At 38.9% G+C, this 9437-nt stretch overlaps 1 long non-coding RNA gene across 2 annotated transcripts; it reads right to left on the reverse strand.

Annotated features, from left to right (window-relative positions):
* Positions 1-543: 543 nt before the first annotated feature.
* LOC120027427 lies at positions 544-8401 on the reverse strand. 2 transcript variants are annotated; one of them, XR_005473301.1, is made up of 4 exons: positions 7889-8401; positions 2133-2291; positions 1872-1942; positions 544-1352 (listed from the first exon to the last, which is right to left on the reverse strand). It is a non-coding gene; the product is annotated as an uncharacterized LOC120027427 (long non-coding RNA). The 2 variants fall into 2 exon arrangements; XR_005473302.1 differs by lacking the exon at positions 7889-8401 and adding an exon at positions 2444-2819.
* Between the last annotated feature and the right edge of the window lie 1036 nt (positions 8402-9437).

Below are 9437 nucleotides of genomic sequence, written 5' to 3' on the forward strand. Positions count from 1 at the left end.
TGCCAGTCCTGTCTGGTCCAGCGATGAAGGTTTGTGCCCATAGGCGACGTTGTTGACTGTGATGTCTGGTGAGGACCTGCCTTACAACAGGCCTACAAGCCCTCAATCCAGCCTCTCTCAGCCTATTGTGAACAGTCTGAGCACTGATGGAGGAATTGTGCGTTCCTGGTGTAACTCGTGCAGTTGTTGTTGCCATCCTGTACCTGACCCGCAGGTGTGATGTTCAGATGTACCGATCCTGTGCAGGTGTTGTTACACGTGGTCTGCCACTGCGAGGACAGATCAGCTGTCCATCCTGTCTCCCTGTAGCGCTGTCTTAGGCGTCTCACAGTGCGGACATCGCAATTTATTGCCCTGGCCACATCTGCAGTCCTCATGCCTCCTTGCAGCATGCTTAAGGCACGTTCACGCAGATGAGCAGGGACCCTGGGCATCTTTCTTTTGGTGTTTTACAGAGTCAATAGAAAGGCCTCTTTAGTGTCCTAAGTTTTCAGAACTGTGACCTTAATTGCCTACCGTCTGTAAGCTGTTAGTGTCTTAACGACCGTTCCACAGGTGCATGTTCATTAATTGTTTATGGTTTATTGAACAAGCATGGGAAATAGTGTTTAAACCCTTTATTTGTATCAATTATCTTTGATAGACAGGGTCCTGAAAAATGGACGTTAATTTTTTTGCTGAGTTTATCTACTAACCCTATCCCTAAACTTAACCCTTATCCTAACCCTAAACTTCTTACCTTAACCATAACCCTTACCCTAAACCTAACTCTAGCCATAACCCTAGCATAGTATGACCATCTGTAGAGCATATACAGACGGACTATCTGGACTCCAAATAAACTCTCATGTTCTATGACTGAGTGAATTTCCTTTCAATTGCACTGAATTAAATTCTGCTTCAAACTCAAATTATTCATCATGTGGTGTGTGGCTAATTTAATTTGAATCCAAACTGAGAATTGAGAAAATCCTGATATGCTAACTTCTTACGTCAATGCACACATTCAAACAAACTAGATAGGTGGTTTCGTAACACAATTGGAAGCTGGGATTATTAGGTGGTCATGATGGTATAACTAGTTTGGGAATTTAACCAGAAACCAGGGTTAAAACATATATTCTTGTGATAGGTGTCAGGAGATTTTTTGTGACAAAAGAGTCAGGGACATTTGTATCTCCATTACACCAGCATAAAGAGTGCCCCCTACTGGCCTTCCAGCAAGGATCGACCAAGCCCAACCCCGCCTATCTTCAAAGACAAGCGAGAAGTGCGATGCAGGGTGGTAGGTCTGTCGGCAGTGTAAGTCCCTTTATTTCCTTTTTTGTCTGAAACACATCTATGGTCACCATCTGTTGAGAACACAAAATGGCAACATTAGTACAAAAGTTAATGTCATATGCGTGTTATTTCATTTATCTTCAACAAGAGCAAGATCGTGACAATTTCTCAGCAGCCTGAACAACATACATAAAAGCAATCAACCTCATTTGCTGGAGAGGAAGGAACCCGCTCAGGGATTTCACCATGAGGCCAATGGGGATTTTAAAACAGTTACAGAGTTTAATGGCTTTGATAGGAGAAAACTGAGGATAGATCAACAACATTTTAGTTACTCCACAATACTAACCTAAATGACAGAGTAAAAAAAAAAGGAAGCCTGTACAGAAAGTATTATGTTTGGGGCAAATCCAATAACACACATTACTGAGTACCACTCATATTTTAAATCATTATGATGGCTGCATCATGTTATAATTATGCTTGTCAGCAGCAAGGATTAGGGAAGTTTTTTTAAAGAAAAAAACCCAACAGAATAGAGCTAAGCACACATAGGGAACACCTATCGTGTATTAATATGTTAAACACACCATCAACAATTAGAACGCAGCTTCTTTTTGGGGTCTTCTACTGTAGCCTTTTCACACCGCTTCTCTGGCCTCTGTTGAAAATACATTTGATCATATGAGGAATGAATCACAAAATAATGTCTAAGCTTGTCACATTGAATTCGCCCTGAATAAAACCTTTTCATTTTTGTTTATGCTTGATTGAAGCTAATAACACATTTATAAAATGATTTACAATTAAGGAGCAAAGTATTACTAATAGAAAATTATACAAAAATGTACCTTTTTGTTCTGCATGATCTGCGTTGGTAATTTGCATTGGATGATTTCAAGGTTTTTCAGAAATTCTTCTTCTGTTGACTTCAGGAAACACTTACGTGCATCCTCTTTTTTCTGAATCTCATCACTGTCACGTTCAACATCAGACCATTCTTCTGGTGTCTGAAAAAGTGGAGTTTAAATAGTTGTAACATTAGTGGCCTGCCCTTTGGGGTTTAGCCGCTAAACCTCTACTTTCTATTAGTTGTCTCAAAACGTCACTCTTTAAACTTAATAAGGTAGTTATATACGTCGCTAATCAGTTTTGATCTTACCATGTCTGCAAAACACTGGCCACGGTAGAAGGTTTTGATTCCTGGGTAATTCAGCCCTGATTCAAACAGATTTTTCATACTCTTTGCAACCAGATGAAGACACTCTGTCTCGTAAGCATACACCTTCCAGTCCTCACCTACCAAAATCAACAGTTGCCCACTCTCTGCCTCACACTCATCAAAACCATCTATTACACCAATCACTACCATCTTCACTTCCTCTTTAAGGTAGAATTTGCTCAACTCTTCAATTTCTTTCTTGTTTCCTTTGTAAACAGTGTCATCTTGGTGCCCGATCTTCAACTTGTATCCCTTTGGTTTGTTAAGTGAAATCTTTGTATTACAATGTGCTGTCACTTTGTCTGAAACACATCTAAGGTCACTATCTGTTGAGAACACAAAAGGGCAACATTAGTACAAAAGTTAATATAGAATATATCTGTTTTCATTTATTTTCAACAAGAGCAAGATCGTGACAATTTCTTAGAAGCCTGAACAACATACATAATAGCCATCAACCTCCACAAATTCCAACCAAAAGCAGTTCAAAGACTATGTTGACCCAGACTGAAGACTGCTATAGCTCAAGTCTTATTCATCTCCAAGGACAGAGCTGTGGTGAATTATAGTGTATGTTAACCTTGCTGCCCTGTTGGTCTTTGATTTTTTAAATCTAGGATTATGCGCAACAACTTGTATATTTGCACTTATTCTAGGTTATATGTATATACAGTGCCTTAGAAAGTACTCACACCCATTGACTTGATTCTTTTTAATTGTTTCCAATAAGTTCTAAAGTTCAGGAGTAAAAATGTGCTTAACAAATCACACACTAAGTTGCATGGACTCTTTCTGTGTGCAATAACAGTGGTTAGATTATTTTTTTTAATGACTACCCCATCTCGGATACCACTCGTATTTTCAAGCATGATGATGGCTGTATCATGTTATAGGTATGCTTATCATCAGCACGGGTTAGGGAGTTTTTTTAAGGGGGGAAAAACTGATTGGAAATAAGCACAGGCAAAATAGTCATAGAGAAAAACCTGGTTCTGTCTACTTTCCAACATAAAATGATAGACAAAGTCACCTTTCAGCAGGACAATAACCTAAAACAAGGCCAAATCTATACTGGAGTTGCTTACCAATATGAAATGTAATATTCCTGAGCAGCCTAGTTAGTTTTGGCTTAAATCAGCTTGAAAATCTATGGCAAGACTTAATGGCTGTCTAGCAATGATCAACAACCAACTTGACAGAGTTCATAGAATTTTAAAAAGAATATTGGGCAAATATTGTGCGATCCAGGTGTGCAAAACTCTTTGCCATTACAGAGTATTTTGTGTAGATCGTTCACAAGAAATGACAATGAAATCCATTTGAATCCCACTTTTTAACACAAACTGTGGAAAAAGTCAAGGGGTGTGAATACTTTCTGAAGGCACTGTATGTTGTATCATATGGTTTTATGTTGTGTGTTTTTATAAAACAAATTTAGGCTTCACTCAAATTGCCCATCGGGGACAGTAAAGATGTTCTGGTTAGGTCAAGAAGAAATTTCAAAGTGTGAAAACTATCGATCATTGGATAATGTTGGAACAATCTTTCTCTGAAGTATGAACAACAAACATCTTATGTGTAACTCATCACCTTCCACAATTACAAAGATCATTAGACTAAGATGGCTTCAGGTATGAATAGGCAGTAGTACCTTCAATCTGGCATTGTAGGAAAGGATTCATAATAATCCCCGTGGTGCTGTTTGAGAGGAATAACCAAACAATTAGACAATATGGAACAATAGCATTTTGGTTTAGAATACATCTTCTGTCATACAGTACCAGGCCAGCCATAAAAACACTTAATTGTAATGAAATTTAAAGCTAGTCGGGCATAAAAAAGGATTGACCACCAAACACATATTAGACAACCATCTGATGGATGGGACTGATTATCTATAAAAAAAAATATTGCCTAGCCAGGACATTATTATTGTTCCAGCTGGCTGATAGGCATTAACAGGTAGGTAATGTTAAGCGCAGCACAGAGAATTTGACCAAACTTTATTTGGGGATACTTCCTCAATTCCCAAGAGGGAAGACAGCACGTCTTCTAAACTTCTATGTGTAGTTGCAGGGGTTTTGTTTGAATTTATACAAAGGGTGGATCTAATCCTGAATGCTGATTGGTTAAAATCTCATTCCAGCCGGTGTCTTTTCCACAAATTACCACCAGCTAAATCTATGACATTAAAATGCCTATTTACTCTGTTCCATCTGACTTCGCAATCCACTGTCTCATCAGCCCAGGCAGGGAAGTTATAAACTTGATCTCCACTATAAAAATCACAACAATATCTCACATTTCTTTTAGACTAACATTTCGTTTTCAACAGCAGAGATTTGTATAAACCTTACTGTCTGTCTCTCCGACATTTGCAACATTGTTTCAATATTCAATCCAACTGTCCCATAGTAATGAACGTGTAGGAGTCGGGATGAGAGAGAGGCAGCAGCGTTTCTCAGCCAGTCAAGATCATGAATCAGCTGGCATCATTTTTATGGATATTAAAACAAATACATTTAAATTTAAAAAAGGTCAAATGAAAAGACTGCTAGTTTGCAGTCTTTCCAGCTTCCGTTTGCAGTTATTGTGTTAGTTGTGTTGTTGGCTAGTGTCACGCCCTGGCCTTAGTATTCTTTGTTTTCTGTAATATTTTGGTTAGGTCAGGGTGTGACAGGGGGGATGTTTGTGTGTATTTGTCTCGTCTTGGGTGGTTGTATGGTATAGGGTGTTTTGGTAGAGTGTGTGGGTTTGTGTTGAGTTAGGTGTCTAGGTAAGTCTATGGTTGCCTGAATGGTTCTCAATCAGAGACAGCTGTCATTCATTGTCTCTGATTGGGAGCCATATTTAAGGCAGCCATAGGCAGTAGGCTATTGTGGGGAATTGTCTATGTTTAGTGTCAGCACTATTTGTTTGAATAGCTTCACGGTCGTCTGTTTGTTGTTTTGTTCGTCTTCATAATAAAAGATGTCTTTATCACGCTGCGCCTTGGTCCTCTCTTCAAAGTTACGACGATCGTGACAGCTAGCTCCTCTGAACAACAGTGTCCTGGTGAGAGAGCACATTTTCTATACCAGGCGAAATCGTGCCTCATTAGCTCACTGTTATGGATGTATCCAAATAAATGTCACTATAAAACAGAGGTAAAGTTGGTTTTATATTCACACATTTGGACATTCAACAGAAATTCGCCAAAAGCCATTTAAAATTGTAAAAATAAATAACTAATACATTGATTGTCACAGAAACACAAAAATAGATATGATTTATTTTATAAAATGTCTCACATACTTTTACAACCTTTGTTTTGAAAAAAAATCGTGTTTTGATTTGATGGAAATACATAAAATACTTAAATGCAATTTGAAGCTGTGTAAATCAATAATTAATTCACCCATTGTCACAGAATCATCAAACTAGATATAATTGATTCTATAAATGTCTAGCATACTTTTACAACCTTTGTTTTGATTACAAATTCCAGTTTCAACTTGATAGAAATACATAAAATCTATCAGATGTCATTTAACTGTATAAATCAATAACTAATTCACCATTTCACAGAAACATCAAACTATGTATAATTTATTCTATAAATGTCTAGCATACTTTGAAAAGTTCCATTTTGATTTTATAGAAATACATCAAATCTATATAATGCCATTTATGTCACGTCCCTGATCTGTTTCACCTGTCCTTGTGCTTGTCTCCACCTCCTCCAGGTGTCGCTCATCATCCACGGTGTATTTATCCCTGTGTTTTCTGTCTCTCTGTGCCAGTTCGTCTTGTTTGCTAAGTCAACCAGCGTTTATCTCCTAGCTCCTATTTTTCCCAGTCTGTTTTTCCTAGTCCTCCTGATTTTGACCCTTGCCTGTCCTGACACCAAACCCGCCTGCCTGACCATTCTTCCTGCCCTGACCTCATCCCTGCCTAACGCCTTGTACTGTTTGGAGTCTGACCTGGTTTATTAACTCTTGCCTGTACCCGACCTGCCTTTTGCCTACCTAACCCTTGTGTTATAATAAATATCGGAGCTCAACCATCTGCCTCCTGTGTCGGCATATGGGTCACGCATTATGCCCTTATAATTTACAGTGGTATAAATCAATAAGTAATTAATTGTTTGTCACACAAACATCAAACTATGTATGATGTATTCTATAAATATCTAGCATATTTTTACAACATTTGTTTTGAGGAAAGATTTCAGTTTGGATTTGATGGAAATACATAAAATGCCACACCCTGATCTGTTTCACCTGTCTTTGTGATTTTCTCCACCCCCCCTCCAGGTGTCGCCCATCTTCCCCTGTTTTTTTATACCTGTGTTCTCTGTTGGTCTGTTTCCAGTTCCTCTTTGTACTAGTCAACCAGCATTTTGTGCATCACCTCCTGCTTTTTCTAGTCAATCTTATCTTGCCCTCCCGGTTTTGACCCTTGCCTGTCCTGACTCTGAGCCCGCCTGCCTGACCACTCTGCCTGTCCCTGACCCTACCTGTTCTTAACAAAGGTTGTAAAAGTATGCTAGACATTTATAGAATAAACCATATCTATTTTTAGGTTTCTGTGACAATTAATTAGTTATTGATTTTTACATTTTGAAATGGCTTTTGGCGAATGTCTGATGCATGTCCGAATATAAAACCAACTTTACCTGGGTCTAGAAAACAGTTTAAATACATGCAGCTACTGTTGTTATTCTGTCTGTACTGTTTGACGTGACTGTTAGTTACCCAAAGGTGTCTAGCTAGCAAGCAAGGGATAAGAACATTGTCAGCCAGTATGGCAAATTAATATTTAGAACAAAAAGACTGAACGACGGGGTCGCGTCTCTGGCAACCGAACCGATATAATGAACGACCAGCCGGTTTGGGTAGCGTAACAAAACAATATTTATGAAAAGTAATCCATTGATGTTTTATAAACACTATAATTTCTTTACAAGCATGATAGCTGTACCTTTAGTTCATGGTTGACACCGCTTGTTGCTACTACATAGCAGGATCAATGAGTTAGCCAGCTAACTTAGATAAACAACCAGAAATAACTACTGATTTCATGGTTAATTTTGAAAACTAAACTTTGATATGTTTTTGGTTGTTGATCCAATTATATCATTCCCATTTCAAGGTCAACTTTCGAAAAGATTACATTATTTCATAATATTTTGGAGTTCGCTTGCTAACTCATTGATTCTTATTTGTAGCATATCCCTCTGGTATCAAGTCGAGTAGCCTAACTGGAATGGTGGGATCGTTGTTACCATCCCAGCATTCCGGTAAATTACTCGAGTTGGTAACTAACTAGTAGGCTATTTCCATTTCAATAAATGTTATAAAAAAATGTCTACATTGTCAAATGAGACATCGTTTTGTGACTCACCTGTCCTGACAGAAAACGGTCTTTCTCTTGAATACTGTAATGAAACAGCAGGGAGCAGGTCTCGAACCCTCGACCTTCTAGCCCGAGGTCCGGTGCGCTATTGACTGTGCAGCAAAAGTATGCTCGAAAGGCAGACCATCTGCACACATCAACAACTGCCTCCCGCGAAGCTTTGTTACCTATCGCACCACAATAGCCGCGGCCAACAACTATTTCAAGGTCTCAGAGCGAGTGATATCACCGATTGGAACGATAGGGTGGGTATAATTTGTGGAACGTTCCAACAGGAATCCGGTCCAAAAACGTCGTAAATATCAAGGTTGCCAACAAACAACGCATACAAAGTCGTATAGTGAGATACCGGGTAGGGAGTGGGCTGTGTAATTACGTTTTTCACTCACAACGTTTATTCGGAAAAATGTCTATCTTCGTTCTGGTAGCCTCCACTATTTCTCGTTTGTTCGTTTAGTTATTATTTCCGGTCTTCCGGAAATGTAACTAATGACCGCTAGCCCCAATTGTTACCGATGATACTGTATATACCAGCCTACTCGTACTACAGAAATATACTATAGCGACCCGCACAGACAGCTGTGTGTTATGTGTTAGGCTATAAGTTGGTTGTGTTGTACTTACCAGTACCCAGTGTTCGCGGTGTCCGACATGTCAATCAACCTGCTATCTGCCAATCACGGGAATGTTCTGATGCCGGGCTTCCTGGTTGTTGGCGGAGTGGCGTGGAGGGGGGTTGGGCCGGTGGATGGAGCATTGGAAGTTAAGACCAGGTTTAGCTATTATTCTCTCCTACGTCTGGCCTTCACAAGAGAAAGTCACGGTTGTTTTATAGGGTGTCCTTCATTTATTTGGCGTGGGCTACGGCCAAACAATAGCCTGTGTGAAGTTGGGTTAATAAACCGTAAATTCGTAAACTCAACCCTCTGTCTGGACAATTGTTCCTTTATGATCTAGTCAGGTCATTACAATACATTGTATTTTGCCAAGTTCTCTCTGTGTTAATCCTGTTTCCCAGATATAGCAGGTAACTTGTGTCGATGATGTTGAGTTCAACTTGCCTAGTTAAATACAAATTAGAAAATAAAAAATATGCTTTGATCTATTTCAGATAACTCAAGATGCTTGACTCACTACAACTGCTTTTAAATAACTTTCCAGTCGTTTGTGCTTTACATTCCGACTTTACATTCCGACTTTTGAATGTCTGTTTATTGGACATATATAATAGTGTCAAATAAAAAAAGAGCAATATATGTTTTACCTTTATTTACACAGGTTTTTCTCATTGAGATAACATCTCTTTTTCAAGAGAGACCTGAGTCCTGTAAAGCATCCCATCTGTTTTAAGGTTATAGTGTGTGCGTGCCTGTGTGTGCTGTAGTTCCTCTTGATGTCCACTGGGTGTGAGCACAGTTGACATTTTTTTTTCACCTTTATTTAACCTGGTAGGCTAGTTGAGAACAAGTTCTCATTTACAACTGCGACCTAGCCAAGATAAAGCAAATCAGCTCGACACATACAACAACACAGAGTT

The sequence above is a fragment of the Salvelinus namaycush genome, chromosome 32 (genome assembly GCF_016432855.1).
Source record: "Salvelinus namaycush isolate Seneca chromosome 32, SaNama_1.0, whole genome shotgun sequence".
Classification (NCBI taxonomy): domain Eukaryota; kingdom Metazoa; phylum Chordata; class Actinopteri; order Salmoniformes; family Salmonidae; genus Salvelinus; species Salvelinus namaycush.